The sequence below is a fragment of the Crinia signifera genome, chromosome 1, assembly GCF_055691185.1.
Source record: "Crinia signifera chromosome 1, ASM5569118v1, whole genome shotgun sequence".
Classification (NCBI taxonomy): domain Eukaryota; kingdom Metazoa; phylum Chordata; class Amphibia; order Anura; family Myobatrachidae; genus Crinia; species Crinia signifera.
In genome coordinates, this window is record NC_139217.1 from 10,089,752 (window position 1) to 10,116,644 (window position 26,893).

Consider the following 26,893-nt stretch of genomic DNA (forward strand, 5'->3'; position numbering starts at 1 on the left):
CATCTTTCTCTAATGGTCCTCTTCGACCTAGTCAAGTCATCCTCATTATCATGTCCGAGGGAACGGGAATTCCATTTACATCGATGATGAATGGTCCACTTGTTCTGACGATGAGGCAGAATTGTGACTTTTCTTCACAGTTTCCTAAAGTGTCCGGAGGCCACCCGAAAAGGGAAGGGGGGGGGGGGGGGGGTAATGTCACAATCCTGCCAGAACTCTGTGCATTTGTCCTGTCAGTCTTGTGTATCTCAGCCTGCTGCAGCAAGACTACCATGTGATCTGAGCCTGTGCTAGTAATGATCACCTGGGTGAGTCTGAATCAGCCATTAACTCTGTAATTACCTGTTGAATGGAATCATGCAAGTTCCCTGTTGGCCTCATCCAGAGACTGTTCCAGGTGTTGCCCTTCCCAATCACCCGGCTGCCCAATCAGTGCTGCTCTGAGGGGATATCCTCTCAGTTCTGCATGGACACCTTGCTTGTGCATTGTCGCTTCTAAGCTCCATGCTGAAGGAGCTCTCCCTGAACAGGCTCCCAAGTTCTGAACTACCCTGGCTGCAGCTCCTGTGATCCCAAGTACCTGCACCAGCGTTCATCTGCACCTGCGTGCTTCCAAGTACCTACACCAGCGTACCTCCCAACATGACCTCTCCAGGAGGGACACAATGCTCTCTTCCTGCACTTCCTTCTTCATTTATAATTGCTATCACCTGTGTTGAATTGTCTTTCTCAGCAATTTACCTGTTCAACACAGATGAGGGTAATCATACATTAAGAGGGAAGTCCAGAAGCAGAGCATTGTGTCCCTCCTGGAGAGAGTCATGTTGGAAGGTATGCACCAGCATTCACCTGCACCTGTGTGCATTAGTTCCTGCACCTGTGACCACTTGCACCTGCCTGCTCCAGTTCCTGCACCTGTGACCACATGCACCTGCCTGCTCCAGTTTCTGCACCTGTGACCACCTGCACCTGCCTGTTCCAGTTCCTGCACCTGTGACCACCTGCACATGCGTGCTCCAGTTCCTGCACCTGTGACCACCTGCACGTGTGTGCTCCAGTTCCTGCACCGGTGACCACTTGCACGTGTGTGTTCCAGTTCCTGCACCTGTGACCACTTGCACCTGTGTGCTCCAGTTCCTGCACCTGTGACCACTTGTACCTGTATGCTCAAGTTCCTGCACCTGTGACCACCTGCATCTGCGTGCCTCAGTGTCTGCACCTGTGACTACCTGCACCTGTGACCATCTTTACTGCTGCAGATCCCAGCTATCCGCACCTGTGCCCCGGTTGCTATCATCCCGTGCTTCCAGGCACCAGTGCACAAGCTGTTCCTGCTCCGTGCTTCAGACACCTGTGCTCCCGTGGTCTCTCCTCCGTGTTTCCAGACACCTGTACTCCCATGGTCTCTACTCCATTGTTTCCAGACACCTGTGCTCCCGTGGTCTCTACTCCGTGTTTCCAGACACCTGTGCTCCCGTGGTCTCTCCTCCGTGTTTCCAGACACCTGTGTCCCAGCTACAGTTACTCCGTGCCTCCAAGCATCCATTTCCTGTGTACAGCTTTTGTTACCTGCATCCCATTCTGTTACCTGTCTCCAGCACCTGTTGCCGGGATACAGCTTCAACATTCCCGGTAGCTTTCCCAAAGACTATTACAGACTTTGTGTCATCCTCTGTGCCAGTTTCCTTTTGTACAATAAACATAATTCATCTTATCCACACGCCTTCAGCCTCAGTTTCCATTGGTAGTCAGCTAACCACCAAGATCACTCCTGGGTCCCAATCCCCAGTCGTGACACAAATATGGTGAAATCTCAAATACCATACATTTCCCTGCTGATCTCTAACTAATATATAAGATTTTAAACATGAATTAACAGGGTCCATAACGAGGACAATATCAAACTCTCAATAAAGACTATAGGCGAGATTTATTGTGTTTACCGTTTTTGTCAAAATGTGATTTAAACAGAAATCGCGTATTGAATGGCTGGCGCAAAACCGCCTGAAAAGTGCGATACATGGCGATAGACGGCGATAAGGTGCGAATTGAGTCGATGTAATACGCCATAAAAGTGTGATTTCCGGGTTAGGTCATGTGCGTATTTGCGGCCAACCGGAATGCGATTTACACCAATACACCTGAACAGCCCATACAACATGCTAACCAAAATGCCCACCTTAGTCCCTTGCAATACGCATCACACCCCCTATATAAAGGGGCGCAGACGCCATTTTACCCTTTGAAAGGGAGTAAGGCGTTTGAGATGGAGAGGAGAGGAGGATTGGTTAGGTGCAGAGGAGGCAGAGGGACAGCCAGCTTGGGCCCAACCACTGGGAGAGGTAGGGGAGTGAGAGGCAGCACTGCCAGAGGCAGGACAGGGAGAGCCAGCATGCTCCCAGCAAGAGCTGCGCCAGGGAGAGGCCACATGGTGGAAGCTGAGCAGGTGGCTATGGAGGATGAGGAGGAAGCAGGCACCCGCCAGGTGTCCTCACAGGAGGAGCAGAGTGCCAGGCACACAGAGGAGGAGCTGCAAGAGGGGGATTTCTCTGAAGTGGACTGGCCTGTGCAGGAGGCAGAGGAAGCTGACTTGGAGGTGCTGGGTCAAGAACCAGGACAGGAGGAGGAAGAGGGTGAGGCTGGAAATGTGGAGGAGGATGGTGCAGCTCGTACAGCTAGTGGGAGGAAAGTCAGGTTCTCAGATGAGGAGAATATGGCCCTGGTGCGTTCACTCCTGCCCCTGTATGACCACCTACTTGGTCCTCACCATCATCGCACAAGTGTGGCGAGGAAGAAGGGGATGTGGGACAGTATCACCTCCGCGGTAAATGCAGTTAGCACACACAAGAGGAGTGTGCGCAACGTTAAAAAACGATACAATGACAACAAGCGCCTCCTCAAAGCCAAGCTTGCCCTGGAGAAGAAAGAGGCCTGTCGCACAGGAGGTGGCCCTAGGCAGGAGGTCCGCTTTAAGGCCTATGAGAGGCTGCTACGCCGAATCATCCCTACCGGAGGTGCTTCCCGGCATCCACATTGCCGACACAGACAGGCCCCCCACTCCACCGCCAACTGGTAAGTGTCCACACATGTCAATGTAACATTTTGCTATGTCATGTGCGCATGCTATTATGGTGCTATGCTTTATGTGTCCAAAAGATTGCTGTGTGTGGAACTACATATCCCAGCAAAATCACATTTTGCTACCTTGCATTGCTAAATAATGGACTCTGCATTTTGCTGGGTTATGTAGTTCCACAGATCCAATTAATGTGTGCTGTCCTAAACACTGTAGGCCTGCAGTGTACTTGATTGTTAATCCATATCAATCCTCTGGGTAGTTGGAAAAGCACTTTACAGTCACTTTTACATGTCTAATCTGCTGGTCTTTACCTGTTATTTGCAAGTGGATTCAAAATATCGTTCACAGTCATAATACTCATATAACCACTTCAGTTCAAAGTCTTCACATTCCTTATGTAATCATATCAGAGTAAAAAAGTTTGATTGAGGTAAAGTTTTTATCTGCATATTTCGAAAAGTACCAGTTAGGTGCAAATGATAATAATGGAAAATGTCTTCTTCTTTCAAACAGCTCCAGCTCTGGAGTCCCAGCCTGCTGTTGACCAACATCAGCCACATCCGATTCGTCACAATGTCCAGTCTGCAGGTGAGATATCATAGTGTTACACACACACATTGCACAATTCACACATGGCTGTCCCCACCACAGTAGCCTGTGCCAATGCATAATGCATGAGCAACACCTAACCATTCCAACTAAGGTAACATTACCCGCCATACACCAATCTGCATAGCATACTTACCACTCTTTTCTCATGTGTAGGTCCTTCACAACCGATGCCTGAACCTACGGATCCCATGCAAAATATGGACGACATGAGTGAAATCATCCTGGAGACGGTGCCATCATTGGAGCCTGCACAAAACCAAGCACACCCAGTCAATGAGGCCCCCTATACGCAGTCACATAGGCAGCAGCCCCCAATCATTGCAGCCACCAACACCCCCACTAGTGCGGAGGAGTTGGCGCAATCTATCCATATTTTTAAGGGGAAACAACTCGCTTTTATGGAGGTGCAGACCACCCAACTAGAAACCGTGAAGGGGTATGTGCGGAACATAGCTCTGCAAATGAGACGAATTTCTCAAAGTGTGCGGGCTAATGTAGGGACACAAATTTGTCTTGTCTCTACATTAGACACACGCTTAGCAGAAATTGGGCAAGCCATTCAGGGTCAAACTACTAATTTTAGAGGTCTAAATGCCAATATGGTTGAACAGACCCAAGCAATTAATGGGCAAACAACTGCGTTGATGTCCCTACAAACGCAAATCAGCCTCAGTGCAACTACTTTGTTAGGTCAGCACCAAACCACATATACCCAAAGCAGTAGTGTATCCTCCACACCCATGAGTGGGTCCCCCACTACTCCCCCACGGCGTAGTGTCCGTACTAGGGGTGGTGGTGCCACTACTGGTAAGGGTGCTAATACCCGGGCTGTATTTAAACATGAATAATCTTCTTTGCATTTACATGTGTATCATGTTCTTTCTTTTTTTCATTCACTCTTGCAGTGATTGTTCCTGCAAATGTTTCATATGCTATGGCCTATGGCTAAATTTTTCCGCAAGTAAAAATTATTTGCATCCAGCAAACTTGTTGTCATTTTTTACAAATGAGTACCCACACTGTTCTATTATGTATTGTCAACTAGTCATATTTTAGCAGCCACGGGACTTTGGGTTGTGCGTGCTTATTTGTAATGGGATTTTAAGGAAATAGTCACATTTGAAGGGGATAAGCATTGGGAATTGCATACTGTATGTAGGCGCCACTTGTTTTGCAACATTTCAACCACCTGAGATCAATGATCCATGTCACCTCCATCCATTAAGCCTATGTTAATTTGTATTTGCCAACATTTGTACAAACAGAAAACTACAGTACTTAACTTGACATTGTTATAGGTGTTATCATGTTGCCAGGCATAAAGTATGCTGTGGTTGGGTAGCTTGCAGGAGTTGGCCATTATTGTTGGTCTGCTTCTGGACAATTAACATGGACAGGGAAAAATGTGTTACCAATGTATGTGTGTTACAGGTTCCCCATTACTATTCATTGTACACACACAAATTACCTGTGAAATGCTGCAGGATCATCCGTGTACTTCGCACTACAACATCAGTGTCACGAAATGGGTGTGTGGAATCAGTCATGACTGGAGTGGTCAGATGGTGGATTGATGGAGTGGTGCGGATCTCAGGAAGAGAGGCGTGACCAGCCGGAGATGGGTTAACACAAACAGGTTTATTGAAGGAACTCATATAACAGATAATGTAACCAGGATCAATACTTCTTGATTGGACAAATAATAAATAGATGCAAGTCTCTGATAAATAACAAGTAACAAAAGATAGCAGACCTTTGCAAAAATAAACAAGATGGCAGTCCGTTCAAAATAAACAAGATACGTGCCGGTAGTTATGGGAGGATAAGGCAATGTTCAGGATTTGAGTTTAGAGAAAAGGATACCTGAAGATTGGACGGCTGGATGACTGAAGATTGGACGGCTGGATGACTGAAGATTGGACGGCTGGATGACTGAAGATTGGATGGCTGGGATCAGGATACAGCTGAATGGGCCTTATTTTGGTTCATTCTTTCTGACAAAATCCTTCTTAGATGGACAAAACCATGTGCACTGCAGGGGGGCAGATGTAACATGTGCAGAGAGAATTAGATTTGGGTGAGTTATTTTGTTTCTGTGCAGGGTAAATACTGACTGCTTTATTTTTACACTGCAATATAGATCTCACTTTGAAGTAAAACCCCACCCAAATCTAACTCTCTCTGCACAAGTAACATCTGCCCCCCTGCAGTGCACATGGTTTTGCCCATCTAAGAAGGATTTTGTCAGAAAGAATGAACCAGAATAAGGCCCAATGACAGGATTACTGGAAGCTTACAGCAGAGACGTAGCACACAATAGCTGGATGCAGCTTGTAGCAGGCAGGTCAGGAAACTGGTATCAGGACAGGGTAGCGACTTGGCGTTGACACAGGAACAGGTGACCGAGATAACAGAACTGAAATGACTGACTTGGCATATAACAAATAACTGAAGAAAACCGAGTATAAACACAGGAACTAGATGAGCAGGAACTGGAGCAGGAATTGGACAATTTTTGGACCAGACCGGGAGCGCTGGACCAGCCGGACAAGCAGAGCCTCTGGGAGCTGAACGCTGAAGACTCACGCAGGGATTCCAGGAAGCAGGCTTGAACTGCACAGAACATCCAGCACATGCAGCAGGAAGACAAGTTGCTGAAGGCAGTTTCTGGGTCTGTGAGCAGGATATTTAACCCCCTGCCTTGCATTGATTGGAGGAAAGGACAGAGGGCATTCTGCAAACTGAGGCAGGAATCCAGGAGACTTCAGTGTAAATTTAACAGGTGAGCAACAGGGAACAGGACAGCAAAGGGTTACACATGATTTCAGTTTTAGACTGGATTCTACTCAGCTGCACAATCAAGGAGCCAGCAATGCAATGCACAGACTGACTGGCAGCATGAATGCAGACAGAACTGATTCAGACTGAGACTGAGAAACAGCAGAATCACAAGTCATGTAAGCTTGAATAAGCAGATCCGTGACAATCAGTAGTTTGAGCTTCCTGCACGACTGCTGCAGGGGCCCCATCTACATAATTTGGTTGACCCAAAGCTATGTTATGCAGCATGCAGCAAGCCTGGACAACCAAAACCACTTTGGCAGGGTGGTATAGCAGTGTACCTGCTGACCTGTCCAAACACCGAAATCGGCTTTTCAGCACCCCAAAGGTGCGTTCCACTACATTGCGGGTAGCAAGATGTGCAGCATTGTAGCGGTGCTGTGCAGAGCTTTGTGGGTTCCGCAGAGGTGTCATGAGCCACGAATGACACCATATCCTGAGTCACCTAACATGTAAAGGGATTTGTGTGGTCACATATCATGTGGGTAATTTGCACATAATAGTAGCAGCCTATACTATATTGTTTGGGCTGGTATAAACAATTACAACAGAAATGACTCTTGATTAGAAGGTTACACACATGGATGTTAAAGGTAAAGACATAGGTAAGCAAACAGCATGTAAACAGTGGTAAGTGACTTACCAAGTAGCCAGCCCTCTGGCATGGTGTTGTTGTGCAAACAGTCCCAGAGAGCTGAGTGCCGCAGGATATAGGCATCATGGCAGTTCCCGGGGTAGCCTGCAACCACACTGAGAATTCTGAGGTTGGCATCGCAGACCACCTGCACATTGAGGGAATGTCTGCCCCTGCGATTAACATAGACATGCTCCCTCACGTGCGGGGCCCGAATCCCAATGTGGGTGCAGTCTATGGCTCCCAGCACATTTGGAAATGCTGAGAGCCAATAGAATGCCACCTTCAGGTCCTGCCACTCGGACTCACAACGTGGGAATGTGATATATGTGCACCACAGCTTCTTTAATGCATTTAACACTTGAGAAAAATGTTTAGAGAAAGGGGCTTGTGACACCCCCAAGGCCCATGAGCTCACAGACTGAGTGGAGCCTGTGGCAAACAAGTGGAGGGTGCACATTAATTTCTGCAGCCCAGACACTGCATAGTTGGCCCCCCACAAGGGTCCAAATCATCTCTCACCTGCTCATATAAGTTCAACAGGTTCTGTCGGTTCAACCTAAACATGTCCACCACCTGTTGATCAGAGAGGGAGTCCAGATACACCCTAGCACGGTACCGACGAGAAGCACGGAGTGGTCGGGGTATTGGATCTGGTGGGCAGCAGCAGCATCCCTCCTGCGTAGCTCCTCCAAACGGCCCAGCTCACACACTAGCACCTCCAGTCCACTGTGCAAAATGTCCATCTCAAACAGCCTCACAGGTGTCCATAATCATGTGGGAGTATATGTAGGGGAGTTAGTAAGTGGTATGTGGGTCACCTGTGAGATATTTAACCGTTTCTACGCTCAAACGCTGGCGATTTTAAGCAAATCGCCACCTTGTACTTGGTCTGTTTTTTTGGGGGGCAAAATCGCATTTTGCTGGCGATTTCCAAATGCGGCAGACATTAAATAAGCGATTTGTATATTTTTCAATGGGAAAACATCTGGATGCGATGTTGGAAATCGCCACTTCAGAAAGTGCGAATTAGCGGCAAAAAGTGCGATTTATGCCGCGAATCGCCACCCATTAAGTAGTCGTTTTGGGGGAAAAAAAACGGCCATCTTTGCGATATAAATCGCCAAAAACCCAACAACGATCTCTAATAAATGTCACCCCTTGGGCGGTATTCAATGTGAATACCGGCGAGGTGCAGCGAATCCTGTTTAGGATTCGCTGCACATTCGCCACGTTCCGGAGCCTCGCCGGCTCCTGTATTCAACGGGGTTGCTGCCCCTGACCGGCGAATATGAGCTCCTGCGGCGAATGCCGCAGGGAGCCTGAGGACGGTGGCAGGCAGGGAGATGGAAGTCTCTCTGCCTGCACCAGAGCATATGTGGGGGGGAGGTGGGCTCCCCGGGTGCCAGGCAGCACAGGCTGCCCCCCGGGGGTGCCAGCAGGGGACCGGGTATATTCACTACACCCGATCATGCATATGTAACTATCGGGTGCAGTCAATAAATGAATATCTAATGAGCGTCTCGGCTCCGGCGCCCCCTGCTGGCTGCTGTGTAGAAAAAAAAAATAGCATGCCCTCCTCAGAATAAAATTCCTGATTTTTTGACACCAAATGTAAAAAACAAAACAGTTTATTTTAAAAGTTCACATTCCACTTCACCATAAAAAGATAGCGATTGCTACTCGGTGAATCATGGCGAAAAAAACCTTGAAATGTATTCGCCATCTGCTCATTGAATAGGGTGATTCACCGTTTTTGTCAAAAATTCACCAAACAGCACAAATTCGCCATAAAAACCTGGCGAATCAGGCTCATTGAATAGGGTGATTCAACAGCACAAATTCGCCATAAAAACATGGCGAATCAGGCTCATTGAATACCGCCCTATACCTACACCCATGTTTTAGCCACTTATCACTTTGACCCAAAACAGTGACAACAGCACCGCCCGGGATGATACAGGCCGCGTGTTCCTAAACACATATGAACAAGTATCCTCTCACCAATTCACATCACACTTTCTTTCTCCTTCCCCATGTTACTTTGCCACTAAAACTACTAATAAACTATACAGGAAAAACTTCACCTTCCTAAGGAGAACTACAATTACCAGTAATCCACACCAACAATTCTATGATCTGCTTCTATTTTATCACGTTTTCCACCCATACACCTTTATTTTATCTAATGATCACATTATTTTGTTTTCACTGTGCACACTGTTGGTGGTTTTTGTCACCACACATAAATATGTGATTGTTTTTACAGTTACATCTTTATACACACTATCACCCAATTATACACATAGTATAAGAATTTTTGTATTATCATTGATAAAGAAGGATTTTTCTTATATATAATGATCACTGCCCCAATCACAATGCAGAAATTCCCCTGTCATATGATATGAGAACAATGAAGCTCGGATAAGGCCACCCATAGAGGCACTTTTCATTAACACATGATATACAAATAATTAGATCACGTTATCAGTTTCCAACATATATTTTATTTATTATATTTAATATTCTTCTTTATTACCAGAGCCTTGTCCATGCGTCCAAACATGCATATACACTGTTACAATAAGCAGAATTAGAATATGTATCTTTATATATTTACAATATGAATCCCAATAAGTCTCCATACATAAAGTGTAACAATACAGGGATTCTCTAAGGAGACTGAGGAGAATAGGAATCACTGGGGACACACCTCCACCCTCTTGAATATTAATGAGGTGATGGTACATTAACAGCTTCTGGGTGCCGGCCCACTTGGCCCTGAGAAAGCTCACTGCGAAACGCGCGTCAGCATTCTGCTGTTGCACCACCCCTAACAGCCCAAAAGCACCCACTGACCAAGTGGAGTAAGCTCGGACCCCAGCAGGAGATGGGAGAGAGGAGTCAAGATGTGCATGCTGAATGACAGAGCAAAGCCAATGAGCAATGGTTTGCTTCATCAGAGGCCAACCCCATTTTTGAAAACCGTACAGGACAAAGAGAGCTTCCGTCTTTATAATATCCTTAGTACATTTCACATAGCTTCTAAGAGCCCTGATCACATCAAGGATCCATGAAAGGCTGGGACCACAAATTCTTGGTTCACCTGGAACTTGGACACCACCTTAGGAAGGTGATCCGGCCTTGTCCTAAGAACCGCCCTGTCCAGGTGAAAGATCAAAAATAATGGATCGGCAGGAGAAGGCAGACAAATTCTTTAAGGAGACTGAGGGGAATAGGAAACACACTTCCACACTCATGAATATTAATGAGGTGACGGTACATTAACAGCTTCTGGGCACTGGCCCGACCCTGAGAAAGCTAACGGCAAAACGCACATCGTTGTTTCACATGTGCGGAGGTATCTAGAGTCACATCCTAACACAATGATGAAATGTATTTTGAATGTTTAGCTTAAATTGGTGCACCACGATTCTGCTCCCAGACACGGTGGTCTTCCCAGTCTCATTCACTGGGACAGCTTCCGCTTACACTGGGCTGACATAGAGATGGGGACATGGACATATCTGGATGCTCACTATACTCACTTAGGCTGCAGCTGCATAGCAGCGAATTTGCTACCGCCTACCCCTGGTACCTATGTCCCTCATAGGGACTCAAATGTGTCCCAGCCTGACAATTTCCAAAGATGATTATTCCACTGATGCTGACAGTGGCATCAGCGGACAGGACACTGCCCGCACATAGCCTCCCTGTATGTGAATATGTCAATTGCATTTGCCCTCTACCATAATATCTCTCATAGGAGGCTAAGTTCCATCACCAGCAATTGCTACCTAGCTACTGATTACCATTTAGCACAGCCCTCCTTTAAGATACATTGGGCGAGATTTAGTGGGTTGACCGTTTTTGAGAAAATGTGATTTTTTTCACAAATCGCCCTATATCGCCGGTTTTTAATATCGCATTTTTGCAGTGAATTCGCATATTTAATGAGGTGTGTATTCCGGCATGAAAAGTGCGAGAGTGCGATATAGGGCGATTTTAGGCATGAAAAAGTGCGATTTTTTAGTCATGAAATAGTGCGATTTTGGTGAAATGTGCGATTTTGTGATAAAAAAAAAAAAATGGCGTGAGGTCCCCCCTCCTGTACATTACCAGCCCCGGGCTCATTGACCCGGACCTGGTTCCAAAAATATGCGGGACAAAAAGCGTAGGGGTCCCCCGTATTTCTGAAACCAACCCCGGACTCTTGGACCGGTCCTGGTTCCAAAAATACAGGGAACAAAAAATCTGGGGGTCCCCCGTATTTTGAAACCAGCACCGGGCTCCAACAGCCCGCAGTGTCATGCCACAGCCGGGGGACACTTTTTACATAAGGTCCCCCGGCCGTACCATGAGCACCGTGGCTGGTCAGCCTTGGACGGGGTACCTGGAGGAGTGGGTACCCCCCAATAAAGGGGTCCCCTACCCAGGCTTCACCCCTCCAGGGCTGAAGCCCGGGGCTGTCACCGGCGTCCCTGGCCATTGGGCGCCGGCCTGATAGGGTTAAAGTGACATTCCTAACATTGCTTAATACAGGAGAACTACAAGTGCCAGCAGACCTCCCCCGCATGCTGGGACTTGGAGAACCACAAGTCCCAGCATGCGGGGCATTAATGGGCCCGCTGGGACTTGTAGTCCACCTGTAAAAAGAATGTTAAAAGAAAAACACACACAGAAAAGTAAAACTTTATTACATACACATACACACAACTCACTTTTACACCCACATACTTACCGATCCAGGATCCAGCGCTGGTCTCCCTTCTGCTGCAGCGCCGGTCAGCCTGCACTATCAGTGGCCTGAACCGGCTTTCACCGATGCAGCTAACAGCTTCTGTCGCGTTGTCCCAGCGCAACAGAGGCTGAGAGTGTCTTCGGCTTATGTGTCTCCATGGAGACGCATAGCTCAGCCAATCAGGGCTGAGCTATGCGTCTCCATGGAGACGCATCGCCCAATCACGCTCTCAGCCTGTGTCGCACTGGGACAACGCGACAGAAGCTGTTATCTGCATCGGAGAAAGCCGGTTGTCCCCGCTGTCAGTACGGGGGGAGCCGGCTCTGCTGCAGAAGGGAGACCAGCGCTGGATCCTGGATCGGTAAGTATATTGGTGTAAAAGAGAGATGTGTGTGTATGTAATAACGTTTTACTTCTCTGTGTGTGTTTTTCTTTTAACGTTCTTTTTACAGGTGGACTACAAGTCCCAGCGGGCCCATTAATGCCCCGCATGCTGGGACTTGTGGTTCTCCAAGTCCCAGCATGCGGGGGAGGTCTGCTGGCATTTGTAGTTCTCCTGTATTAAGCAATGTTAGGAATGTCACTTTAACCCTATCAGGCCGGCGCCCAATGGCCAGGGACGCCGGTAACAGCCCCGGGCTTCAGCCCTGGAGAGGTGAAGCCTGGGGGGTGGGATCCCTTTATTGGGGGGGGGTCCCCACTCCTCCAGGTACCCCGTCCAAGGCTGACCAGCCACGGTGCTCATGGTACGGCCGGGGGACCTTATGTAAAAAGTGTCCCCAGGCTGTGGCATGACACTGCGGGCTGTTGGAGCCCGGTGCTGGTTTCAAACTACGGGGGACCCCCAGATTTTTTGTCCCCGTATTTTTGGAACCAGGTCCGGCTCAATAAGCCCGGGGCTGGTTATGTACAGGAGGGGGGACCCCACGCCGTTTTTTTTTTTTTTTTAACTTTTACACATATTTTACCAAAGAACCATACACAGATTGCAATGATCTGTGCCTGGTTCTGACAAAATCGCCATGGTTCTGACAAAATTTACAAAATTGTGTCCTCTGCTTCCTCCACACAGAGCGCCACAGAATGATGATGTGTGATATCTTTAGACACACATCCACCCGTGACACTGTGCGGGATGGAACAGGTTCTCTTCTGAAGAAACCAACATTGTTGGGAGTCGGAGAAACTAGTCAAGAAAGCCCCCCTGACAGGCATTGTTTCCTGTGCAAGGACGTGGACTCCAACTACCGTGTGTGGCTGTGTCTTTACAACATTCTGGTCCCGGTGCTGTTCTACAAACATCACGACGGTGCCGGTTACTTACCTCTGATGGGTGGATGCTGAATACCACACTTCTGCATGCAGTGAGGAGAAACATCGTGGCCGTAAGTCTGCTCCCACAGGCGTCCGTCCCCAGCTGAGTGAGTACGGACAGCCTTTGAGTGCAGGAAAAATCAAATATTATATTGCACTCATTATTCTGTAAGCAGCAACCACAATTTATCTATATGTCTCCCTGATCTAAAAAAACCCCACTGTCAGCACCTGTAGCCCGGAGTATAAAGCCATTACTATCTAACCTCATTGAAGGTCTGCTGTAAAACATCTGATACAGCACACAGAACAAGCTTTTCCCACTACGGTTCTATTGTGACTGTTTGAATTAAGCGTCATCCTTGCATAAAAAGCCTTTAAAAATATGGGCAAATAAATAACATCTAAAAAGACTGTGTTGAAAGTGGCACATTAAGCCTCAAGTTCTTGGCTAATGCACATTTGATTGCTTACTAAAAAATACCGGTTGGAGAAATCTATTGTTCAAATTCAGAAATATATACACTCATTTAAGTGTTTTAAAGTTGAGCTGGCCAGCCTAACAATTTATTGGATGTCCATGTCCTTCATTTAAACTGTATTTTATTTATATTTATTTTTCTTGCTCGGTGGCTCGCTGTGCTCGCCACACTAATCTATTCTCAACTCCACGCCGACGTGGATAGTAGGGGAATGAAAAGGTCGGAGGACGCGCACCGCCGCCGCTCGCCACGCTTCGGGTTCGCGTCAATCGTGGGGGTGGCGGCCACAATAGGGGGCCATTATTTTTTACACACATGACGGGGCCATACCCAATAAGAAATGGCCCTTATTCGGCCTTTTCCCATTTTTTCCTATGTTAAATGGACTCAGTTTCAATGTTAAAATAATTTAACATTGAAGCCTATGGACAAATCGGGGGCATCGCGTCGGGCGCGCATAGGCTTCAATGTTAAAATATTTTAACATTGAAGCCTATGGGGAAATCGTGGGCATCGCGTCGGTCGCCTTCTTAAGGCACACGACCGACGCGATGTACCCGAGTACTGCTTTTTTCAAAGGAAATCGCGGGCATCGTGTGCCTTAAAGTTAAGGCACACGATGCCTGCGATTGTGGCCGTGATAGGAAACAAGTACCAAAAAAATCTTTTTTTAGCTAAAGATTTTCTGCATGGGAGTGGGGTAGTGCTGCAGCTTCACCTATCTGCCAATGTTACAATGATTAATGGTGCTGAGCATCAGGAGTCCAGGCACACTGACTGCACAAGTGTGCTGTGCATTACTGGGAGTTGACTTAGTCCCATGACACTTTGCACCAGAGGACAGAGGCTGAGAGGTTTGTGCTGAGCTCTGATTGGTTGAGCTCATTACATGCTTCTCAGGCCCAATGAGAACAGCAGCAGCAGCAGCAGCTTAGTCATGGGAGGGTTTGTAATCAGAGGCAGCACTAGGACTGTGAGGTCTCCTACAGAGTAAGGTGCAGAGGGTATGTATGTATGTATGTATGTATTTGTGTGTGTGTGTATATATATATATATCCCCTGCAGTTACCCATTGACTAAGTTTATTCTGCCTTTACTCTGTGTTTTGACAGTTTAATATTCTCCCATGCAGTTTGCAGCCAGTAATGACAAGTGCAAGGGGGCCCCCCTGTCTAAAGTACCCCGGGCCCCCCGAAGGCTTAATCTGGCACTGGGCACACGGCGGGGGGGGGGGGGGATGCGCACCCCGTCTAGAACATTCATGCCATTTAAATCAATACATACATGGGCAGTTTTCATTTAAGTAAATATACATTTGTGGCAGTGGGCATATAAATATATAAACATTGGTGGGCAGTGTTGGCGGTAACGTATACATTGCTGGTCTGTGTCAGCAATGCATAAATTAGTGGCAACACTGCCCACCATTCTTTATATATTTATATGCCCACTGCCACCAATGCCCTGTATATATGGAACCCTTGGAATTCAAACCCAGCCCATTTATAATGAAAGATTTTCAGCAAAGTCTTTTGCCTCCTGAAAATCTCTTGCTCTTTGGGGAAAATAGCTCAGTGTGTACGCACTACTTTGGGGAAATATATATCTATCAAAGATTTTGGCAAAGTCTTTTGAAATGAAAATCTTTAAGTGTGTATGGGCCTTAACTCTACACTTCCAGTGCGACCGACACTCACCCTTTTTTGTTGTATTCGGTATGACTCTGCCTTCAGTTTGTGATTTACCCGCGGAAGCAAAGATATGGGAGGCAAGACTCACATCAGAGTGAATGATCCGTTTGTGATCCGTACAGCAGAATTTTGTGTTTGTGGAGAGAAGCGTTTCAGTTTCCATTACAATGCATTTTCCTGATCTCAGTGCTGCCACCTGTGGCAGCTGAGATGTACTACCAATGGAGACTGAGTACAGTGCTGTGACTACAAGTGATAGAAAGATTAGCTGCTGCTGCCAGGGATGGCCATCGGTGCAGACACCATCGATGGCGATTCTGCATCCAGCCATCGATCAGTGTTTTTACTCGGTCATGTATATTCCCCCCTTTTTTTTTAAAGTGAGTCAAGGATCTGTCTAAAAGATCCGTACCTTTTTTCTTTTTCACGGAGAGATCCGCCAGATCCCGGCTCAGCTTAATGATCCGTTTTGCCCATTTCTACCCTGTGTAAAAGGTGATAATAAGGAAACTTGTTACATAGTAGGTGAGGCTGAATAAAGACTTGCGTCCATCTAGTTCAACCTATGTTTATAGTAGCTAATCCCTTGTTGTATAGTATGTTCTGATATTTTAAAGACAGATTGTTACTTATTCATACCCGTGGATGTTTTTAACCAATAAATGTTTATCCAACCTTATTTTAAACGTATTTATAGTGTCTGCCGACACCACTTCTCCAGGAAGAGAGTTCCAAAGTTTGACTGTTCTGACTAACAAAATTTTTTCTTCTAGATCAGGGGTGTCAAACACAAGGCCCGCGGGCCAAATCCGGCCCGCCAGACCTCTTCATGTGGCCCGCGCAGCCGCCGCCAGCCTTCACCTTTTATTCTCGATTTTTTTTTTAAACAAGAAAGCCGCCTCTTCAGCGCATGCGCGGCAGCCTAAAAGCCAGAGAACGTCTGCCCTCTAGCGCAGTGCCGCCGGTCGTCAACCCCTCCTCCGCTCCCACCTGCTGTATAGGAGCCAGAGAGAGGAAAGAGCAGGTCCGTCGTGGTGAATGGTGCTGCTGCTGCTGTGCGCTCCAGGTCACTTACTGCTGAGTGTGCACTGCAGTGACCGGGAGCACGCTGCCCCCCACTCCTGGATAGATAGTGCGAGGAGCGCTACTCACAGGAGGGAGGGGGAAATGCGCCTGTGTGAGAGCGCAGCTGTGTCCTTGGTGGTGGAGCAGCTCAGACTGAGTGGACGCATCAGAGCGGGTAAGTGTCAAACTCTCTGCCTATGTGTGTGTGTGTGCACTGGCACATTGCAGCCCATCATTAATTGCTGTGTCCCATGATAATAAGCAGGACATATGCTCTAAGACTGAGTGCTGCCCCCCTGTGCAGGCAGCATGTGCCCTAATGCACTGCAGTTCACAGCAATAGCAGGAGGGAAATGCTACTGCTGAGTATACAATAATTGAATGCAGTGACAATAATTTATGATAATAAAGAGTGGACACATAGTCCTACAGATACAACCGGCCCTTTGAGGGTGACCAAACTGCTGATGCGGCCCCCAATGAATTTGAGTTTGACACCCCTGTTCTAGATGAACAAAAACTTTTGGTACTCTTTACCTAGAAGGGCGACCATCGCGGCCATCGCATGTACCAAAAAAAATCACATCCGATGCGACCGACGCGATTACCGCGATTTCCCATACGGAACAATGTTAAAAGTCCCAATTGACCCGATTTTCCATAGGGAACAATGTTAAAAGGCCCACAGAGGCCAAATAGCCACCCTGAAGTGTGAAATGGCCCCCCCAATTGTTAACGCCACCCCACGATCAACGTCAACCCAAAGCGAGCCCGCGAGGAGCGGCGGTATGCGTCTTACGACCTTTTCATACCCCCACTATCCACGTCGGTGTGGAGTTGAGAATAGAAAGTGTGGCGAGCGCAGCGAGCCACCAAGCCCGAAGCGTGGCGAGCGCAGCGAGCCCCACGAGGGGACGCGGACACCTGTGAAGCCCACAAGGGGACGCGTATACCTGTGAAGGTGTCCGCGTCACCTCGCGGGGCTCGCTGTGCTCGCCATGCTTCGGTCTCGCCACACTTTCTATTCTCAACTCCACGCCGACGTGGATAGTGGGGGTATGAAAAGGTCATAGCACGCGTACCGCCGCCCCACACGGGCTCGCTGCGCTCGCCACACTTCGGGTTGACGTTGATCTTGGGGTGGCGTTAACAATTGGGGGGGCCATTTCACACTTCAGGGTGCCTATTTGGCCTCTGTGGGCCATTTAACATTGTTCCCTATGGAAAATCGGGTCCATTGGGACATTTAACATTATTCCCTATGGGAAATCGCGGTAATTGCGTCGGTCGCATCGCATGCGATTTTTTTTCCTTACGATGCCCAAGATCAAAATCGTGGGCGCCCTTCTAGGTAAAGAGTACCAAACTTTTTCTTCTAATATAAACTCGTGCCCTCTCGTCCTAGATTCCTGTCTAGCAGAAAAAAGGGTGTTTGACAGTTCCTTATATTGGCCCCTGATATATTTGTACATGTTGAGCATGTCCCCCCGTTAAACGTCTCTTCTCTAGTGTAAATAGTCCCAGCTTGCTTAAGCTCTCCTCGTAGCTTAAATTTTCCATTCCCATAATAAGCTTAGTTGCTCTTCTTTGGATTTTTTCTAATTCTATGATGTCCTTTTTATAGTGTGGGGCCCAGAATTGTACTCCGTATTCGAGGTGCGGCCTAACCAATGATTTGTACAGAGGCATAATTACTTTTGAGTCCCTAGTTTCCATGCCCCTTTTAATACATGCTAGAGTTTAAATTGACCTTTTTTGTTGCTATATTACATTGAGCACTACATCCTAGTTTGTTGTCTATTTGGACTCCTAGATCCTTTTCGAGTACTGAATTACCCAATTCCTCCCCGCTTAGGTTATAACTAGCACACTGGTTATGTATCCCAAGGTGCATGACCTTGCATTTGTCCACATTGAACTTCATCTTCCACTTTTTTGCCCACTCATCTGGATCAGTGGTTCCCAACCCTGGTCCTCAAGTACCCTTAACAGTGCATGTTTTGCAGATCTCCACACAGAATCACAAGTGCTATAATTAGCTCCACCTGTGGATCTTTTAAAATGTGCCTGAACAATGAGTGCACCTGCCGGGTGACCTGGAAAACGTGCACTGTTGGGGGTACTTGAGGACCAGGGTTGGGAACCACTGATCTAGATTGTCAAAATCATTTTGAAGCGTGGTGACCTCTTTTGATGATTTAATAAGTCTGCTCGGTACTTATGTAATATCTGGACTCCCGTTTTTCTTATGAGACCGCGTCCCCTCGCGGGGCTCGCTGCGCTCACCACGCTTCGGGCACGGTGGCTCGCTGCGCTCGCCACACTATATAAAATCAACTTCATGCGTAGTTGGATAGTAGGGGTATGAAAAAATGGGGTGCATTTAACATGGGAGTCCAGATAATACATAAGTACCCTCTGTTCAGTTTTTTATCGTCCGCAAAGATGGATACATTGCTGAGTAACCCTATCCCAATATCGTTAATAAAAATGTTAAACAAAATGGGCCCTAGAACCGAACCCTGTGGCACCAAACTTAGTACTGGTGTCATATTTGATACAGCACTGTTCACGACCACTCTTTGTTCTCTATTACACAGCCAGTTCCCTACCCATCTGCAGATATTTGCCCCTAATCCCAGGTCCTCCATTTTATTTATCAACCTCTTGTGTGGTACAGTGTCGAAGGCTTTAGCAAAATCTAGGAAAATCACATCTACAGCATTTCCATTATCAAGGTTTTGGCTAATCTCTTCATAGAAACCAAGTAGATTAGTTTGCCATGAACGATTTTTCACGAACCCATGCTGGTTATTACTGAGTAAACTATGAAGGTCTAAATATTCCTGGATCCCATTTCTTAAAAATTCATTCAAATAGTTTACCCACTATTGATGTTAAACTCACAGGTCTGTAATTAGCGGGATCCTCCTTTTTTCTTTTTTGAATAATGGCACTACCTCTGCTATTCTTCAGTCTTTTGGTACCTTTCCTGATGATAGTGAATTATTGAAGATATAATGTAGAGGGGAAGCTAATTCCTCCCATAATTAAATTAGTACCCTAGGATGAATCCCATCTGGCCCAGGTGATGGGTCACTGAATCCATGACATCCTGTGTGCGAGGTGTTGGTAATGCAGACATTTGTATTTCTTTATGTAAACATGTCCAGGAGATAATCAAAAGAACTCCACCGTTCCTGGAAGTCCCCTAAGGAAATTGGACTCATCATTTTTAGAATGTAATCTTGAGTCGTTATGCGCTGGAAGTAAGATTGATATGCAAATCCTAAAGGTATGGGGGAGGATCTGACAATGCCAGTGTGTTTTCTGTCTATTTAACCCCTTTTTTTCAAATCTGACATGTATCACTTAAGTGGGGATAACTTTTTTTTGCTTTTACTTATCCCAGTGATTTTGAGATACCACTCAAAATAGTTAATAACTAACATAGACCATATGTCTACTTTATGTTTCCATCATTATTTCAACTTCCTTTTAATTTTTTTGGACACTAGGAGGCTTACAATATAAATAGCAAATTTTCAAATTTTCAAGAAAATTTTAAACACTGATTTTTTTAGGGACCAGTTCAGTTCTGATGTGACTTTGAGGGACTTGTATGTGAGACACCCCCATAAATGATGCCATTTCAAAAACTGCACCCCTCACAGTATTCAAAACAGCATTTTGGAAGTTTGTTAACCCTTTAGGTGTTTCACAGGAATTAAAACAAAGTGTAGGTGAAATTTCAAAATTTCATTTTTTTGCAGATTTGCAATTTTAATACATTTTTCTAAGGAACACAGTACATTTTACTAGAGAAATGTGACTAAAAATTGATTCCCCCAATTCTTTTGTTTTCATAAATATCCTATATGTGGCCCTAGTGTGCACGTTGACCAAACCACAGGCTTCATAATAGAAGGAGCACCTACTTGATTTTGGAGCCTCCTTTTTATGAGATTATTTTTTAGGCACCATGTAGGTTTCTAGGCACCATAAGATACTAAAAGTTAGGAACCCCCCCACAAGTGACCCCATTTTGCAAACTACACCCCTCAGGGAATTCATCTAGGGGTATAGTGTACATTTCAAACCCCCAGGGGTTTCACCAATTGTGGTACAACTGGGCAGTGAAAATGAAAAATTAATTTTTTTACACAAAAATGCAGTTCTGGCTCCAAATTTGTCATTTTCACAAAGAATGAAGGAGACAAAGCACCCCAAAATCTGTGCCCCAATTTCTCCCGAGTATGGCAATGCCTCATATGTGACCAAAAAATACCAGTTGGGTGCATGGCAGGACTCAGAAGGGAAGGAGTGATTTTTGGATTTTGCAGCTCAGATTCTGGTGGAATGTTGGTGGATGCTATGTCGCATTAGCAAGACCCCCAAAGCACCAATACAGTGGAACCCCCCCACAAGTGACCCCATTTTGCAAACTACACCCCTCAGGGAATTCATCTAGGGGTATAGTGTACATTTCAAACCCCCAGGGGTTTCACCAATTTTGATACAACTGGGCAGTGAAAATGAAAAATTACATTTTTTTACACAAAAATGCAGTTCTGGCTCCAAATTTGTCATTTTCACAAGGAATGAAGGAGACAAAGCACCCCAAAATCTGTGCCCCAATTTCTCCCGAGTACGGCAATGCCTAATATGTGACCAAAAAATACCAGTTGGGTGCATGGCAGGACTCAGAAGGGAAGGAGTGATTTTTGGATTTTGCAGCTCAGATTCTGGTGGAATTTTGGTGGGTGCTATGTCGCATTAGCAAGACCCCCAAAGCACCAATACAGTGGAACCCCCCCCCCCCAAGTGACCCCATTTTGCAAACTACACCCCTCAGGGAATTCATCTAGGGGTATAGTGTACATTTCAAACCCCCAGGGGTTTCACCAATTTTGATACAACTGGGCAGTGAAAATGAAAAATTACATTTTTTTACACAAAAATGCAGTTCTGGCTCCAAATTTGTCATTTTAACAAGGAATGAAGGAGAAAAAGCACCCCAAAATCTGTGCCCAAATTTCTCCCGAGTACGGCAATGCCTCACATGTGACCAAAAAATACCAGTTGGGTGCATGGCAGGACTCAGAAGGGAAGGAGTGATTTTTGGATTTTGCAGCTCAGATTCTGGTGGAATGTTGGTGGGTGCTATGTCGCTTTAGCAAGACCCCCGAAGCACCAATACAGTGGAACCCCCCCACAAGTGACCCCATTTTGCAAACGACACCCCTCAGGGAATTCATCTAGGGGTATAGTGTACATTTCAAACCCCCAGGGGTTTCACCAATTTTGATACAACTGGGCTGTGCAACTGAAAAATTACATTTTTTACACAAAAATGCAGTTCTGGCTCAAAATTTTTCATTTTCACAAGGAATGAAGGAGACAAAGCACCCCAAAATCTGTGCCCCAATTTCTCCCGAGTATGGCAATGCCTCACATGTGACCAAAAAATACCAGTTGGGTGCATGGCAGGACTCAGAAGGGAAGGAGTGATTTTTGGTGGTGGAATGTTGGTGGGTGCTATGTCGCATTAGCAAGACCCCCAAAGCACCAATACAGTGGAACCCCCCCACAAGTGACCCCATTTTGCAAACTACACCCCTCAGGGAATTCATCTAGGGGTATAGTGTACATTTCAAACCCCCAGGGGTTTCACCAATTTTGATACAACTGGGCAGTGAAAATTAAAAATTACATTTTTTTACACAAAAATGCAGTTCTGGCTCCAAATTTGTCATTTTAACAAGGAATGAAGGAGAAAAAGCACCCCAAAATCTGTGCCCCAATTTCTCCTGAGTACGGCAATGCCTCACATGTGACCAAAAAATACCAGTTGGGTGCATGGCAGGACTCAGAAGGGAAGGAGTGATTTTTGGATTTTGCAGCTCAGATTCTGGTGGAATGTTGGTGGGTGCTATGTCGCATTAGCAAGACCCCCGAAGCACCAATTCAGTGGAACCCCCCCACAAGTGACCCCATTTTACAAACTACACCCCTCAGGGAATTCATCTAGGGGTATAGTGTACATTTCAAACCCCCAGGGGTTTCACCAATTTTGATACAACTGGGCTGTGCAACTGAAAAATTACATTTTTTACACAAAAATGCAGTTCTGGCTCAAAATTTTTCATTTTCACAAGGAATGAAGGAGACAAAGCACCCCAAAATCTGTGCCCCAATTTCTCCCGAGTATGGCAATGCCTCACATGTGACCAAAAAATACCAGTTGGGTGCATGGCAGGACTCAGAAGGGAAGGAGTGATTTTTGGATTTTGCAGCTCAGATTCTGGTGGAATGTTGGTGGGTGCTATGTCGCATTAGCAAGACCCCCGAAGCACCAATACAGTGGAACCCCCCCACAAGTGACCCCATTTTGCAAACTACACCCCTCAGGGAATTCATCTAGGGGTATAGTGTACATTTCAAACCCCCAGGGGTTTCACCAATTTTGATACAACTGGGCAGTGAAAATGAAAAATTACATTTTTTTACATAAAAATGCAGTTCTGGCTCCAAATTTGTCATTTTCACAAGGAATGAAGGAGAAAAAGCACCCCAAAATCTGTGCCCCAATTTCTCCCGAGTACGGCAATGCTTCATGTGTGACCAAAAAATGGCAGGACTCAGAGGGGAAGGAGTGATATTTGGATTTTGCAGCTCAGATTCTGGTGGAATTTTGGTGGGTGCTATGTCGCATTAGCAAGACCCCCGAAGCACCAATACAGTGGAACCCCCCCACAAGTGACTCCATTTTGCAAACTACACCCCTCAGGGAATTCATCTAGGGGTATAGTGTACATTTCAAACCCCCAGGGGTTTCACTAATTTTGATACAACTGGGCAGTGAAAATGAAAAATTACATTTTTTTACACAAAAATGCAGTTCTGGCTCAAAATTTTTCATTTTCATAAGGTATGAAGGAGAAAAAGCACCCCAAAATCTGTGCCCCAATTTCTCCCGAGTACGGCAATGCCTCACATGTGACCAAAAAATACCAGTTGGGTGCATGGCAGGACTCAGAAGGGAAGGAGTGATTTTTGGATTTTGCGGCTCAGATTCTGGTGGAATGAATGGTGGGTGCTATGTGGCATTAGCAAGACCCCCGAAGCACGGTGAAATGATGAACCTAATAATCCATAGATGTGTGGTATATTTTAAAACACTCCTTTATACATAGGCCGGGTTTGTCGGGGCAAGTGTCACACTGGAAAATAGTTTGCTTTCTTATTCCCTTTTTATAGCAAACTTTGCACCTTTTTTGTGTCCTGCCCTTTTTTCCAGTGGAGGGGATTTCATCAGGAAAATGCTGCCCTGGTACAATACGGGGGCCAGTACTAGAAGTACTGGGGCCCTCTGCCTGCTGGTTCCCAAATATTAGGCCCTTTATGACTTCCTCTTGAAAGTGCATAAATGTCCCCCCTCTGGCTGGTAGAACGGAATAGCACGTAAGCGTTATACAGTGCCATCTGGATGATATACACGGCCAGCTTCTTGTACCAGATTTTTTTTTTCCGCAGGGCACTGTACGGCTTCAGTACCTGATGTGAAAGATCCACTCCGCCCATGTACCTATTGTAATCCAGGATACAATTAGGTTTTGAGGTGTGGGTACTGGTACCTCGTACAGGGACGGAGGTGGTACTGTCTCCGTGAATTGTTGTCAGTATAAGGACATCCCTCTTGTCCTTATATTTGACCAACAACATATTTTCGGTGCATATTCCCCTGCTTTCACCCCTTCTCATTACTTGGGCAATGTGCGTTTTTGGGAGGCCTCTTTGGTTCTTGCGCACAGTACTGCAAGCTGCTGTACCTCTTGAACCAAGGGCCTTAAACAGGGGGATGCTGGTGTAAAAGTTATCCACATAGAGGTGATAACCTTTATCCAGGAAGGGGTGCACTAAATCCCAGACAATTTTTCCACTAACACCTACGAGGGAGGGGGGGCATTCTGGCGGTTCAATTCTTGAATCCTTCCCTTCATATACCCTAAACCTGTGGGTGTACCCTGAGGTGCTTTCACACAGCTTATACATTTTTATGCCATACCTTGCCCTCTTACTGGGAAGGTACTGGCGGAATTTAACCCTTCCTTTAAAATGTATAAGGGACTCGTCTATGCAAATGAATTTATCTGGGATGTACATCTCTTCAAATTTGGCACTGAAGTGATCAATGACCGGCCTGACTTTGAATAGCCGGTCAAAGGTGGGATCATCTCTGGGTGGGCACTGTGCATTATCGTTGTAATGCAAAAATTTAAGGATTAACTCAAAACGATTCCGGGTCATGGCCATACGGTAAAGTGGGGTGCTGTACAGAACATCTGTACTCCAATTTCTGGCTTTTTTACTATGCCCATATGAAACACCAGACCCCAAAACGTCATCATCTCTACTGCATCTACAGGGGTCCACCTAGCAAATGATGACGTGGGGTTTTGAGCAATAAACTGCTGGGCATATAAATTAGTTTGGTCCACCATTAAATTTATAAAATCATCAGAGAAAAATAATTTGAAAAAGTCAATTTCTCTGAGACCTGTGGAATCAAATTGGATTCCTGGGATGGCCAAAAACTCAGGAACCTGGGGCTCAAAATTGTCTGGTGGTGGGGTCCATACGAGATCAATTATTGGGGGGGGGTCTCAGCTGCTCTACGGGGGCGTCTTTGAGGGGGTCCCTCATCACTAGAGGAGGAAGAGGAGCTTAAGATGAATCCTTCAAATTCCCCGCTTGCCTCACTGGCTGTGTCAGAGTCAGAGGCAAGCATGGCATATGCCTCCTCCGCTGAATACATTCTTCTGGATGACTGGGATGACATTTGGGATGACATTTGGGATGCCATTTTTATTTTTGTGTTTCTGGTAGTGAAATGTTTCAACACGTGTATAGTGTAGGGGGGGTACAAACTTTATTTCAACCAGGGGGGTATGTAGTGTGTAGTGTGTATGTAGTGCAGAAAAAAAAATACTTTATACAGGAATTTGATTCCAATAAAAAAAAAAAAAATTGAAGGGGTTAAAAAAAAAAAAAAGGTCCTGCGCCAAAAATTGAGCACAGATGTTGGTCAGTAACGTCCGTCACTGAACAGCGCTCAAAGGCAACAGGAATTTCAGCAAAAAAAAAAAAAAATAGATCAACCCTGTGCCGAAAAAGCTGATCAGTGATGTACGTCACTGATCAGCGCACAGTGGCCACAGGACACCCACAAAATCACAGTGTGTGTAAAAAAAAAATTAAAAAAAGACCCCACAGCACCCTCAAAAAAAAAAAAAAGGTGATCACTGATGCGACACTGATTACCAGTGAGGGGCAGCAGGTGCACAACCTTTGGTGCAACTGACAGTGCAACTGGCAGCAACTGACAGGTATATATATAAAAAAAAAAACCTCTGCACCCCCAAAAAGTTGCTGATCACCTCAGATATAGTGATCAGCACAAAAGGCGGGGGCAGCAGACACAAAATATAGCACTCTCTATCACTCTCTGTCACTATCTCTCTCTATCTCTCACTATCTATCACTCTATGACACTGCAGCAGCAGCACTGACAGTTATATATATGAAAAATAACCCCTGCACCCCCAAAAAGTTGCTGGGGGTGCACAAAAGGGGGGCAGCAGACACAAAATATAGCAGTCTCTATCACTCTCTGTCACTATCTCTCTCTATCTCTCACTATCTATCACTCTATGACACTGCAGCAGCAGCACTGACAGGTATATATATATAAAAAAAAAACCTGCGCCCCCAAAAAGTTGCTGATCAGTTAATTTATACTGATCAGCACAAAAGGGGGGGCAGCAGTCAGTTATATAAAAAATATATAGCACAATCTGTCACTATCTCTCTATCTCTCTCTATCTATAACTCTATCACACTGCAGCAGCACAAAATATAGCACTCTCTGTCACTAGCCCTCTCTATCTCTCTATCTATAACTCGATGACACTGCAGCAGCACAACACAGCACAGGAAGTCACAAGAAGTAGCAAGATCCAGGCAGTGATCAGGTAAGTATTTTGCAAGGTTCAGGTCAGTATACTGCGGCAGCTAGGCACGGTGACCGCACTGCACGCAATTCCAGACCGGAATGGCGTCTGCAGTGCAGTCACCGTTAGTTTAAACCCCCCTCCATGGCTGTGATTGGTTCGTCGGTCCGACGAGCCAATCACGGCCTTTGGGGGCGGGCGGGGTGAGGTGGGGTGACACCAGTGTCACCCTTACACCCCGCGGTGATTGGTGCTATACTTTACAGCACCAATCACCTCCGATCCCTGTGTCACCGGCGAACGTTATTCGCCGGTGACACAGAAAACGCTGTGAATGGCTGTTCACACTGAACAGCCAATCACAGCGATCGCCGATGGGGGGGGGCGGCATCGCAGCCCCCCCTGGGCATGCAGGGAC

The 26,893-nt window shown here is 46.2% G+C and overlaps 1 protein-coding gene and 1 long non-coding RNA gene across 4 annotated transcripts in view; both read right to left on the minus strand.

Annotated features, from left to right (window-relative positions):
- LOC146060553 (uncharacterized) overlaps positions 1-26,893 on the minus strand; it is a 335,594-nt gene that overhangs the window by 167,840 nt on the left and 140,861 nt on the right. The gene's annotated exons all lie outside the window — the stretch shown is intronic.
- Positions 792-11,307, minus strand: LOC146060413 (uncharacterized). The gene is made up of 3 exons (XR_014470431.1): positions 5,160-11,307; positions 3,825-5,067; positions 792-3,661 (listed from the first exon to the last, which is right to left on the minus strand). It is a non-coding gene; the product is annotated as an uncharacterized LOC146060413 (long non-coding RNA).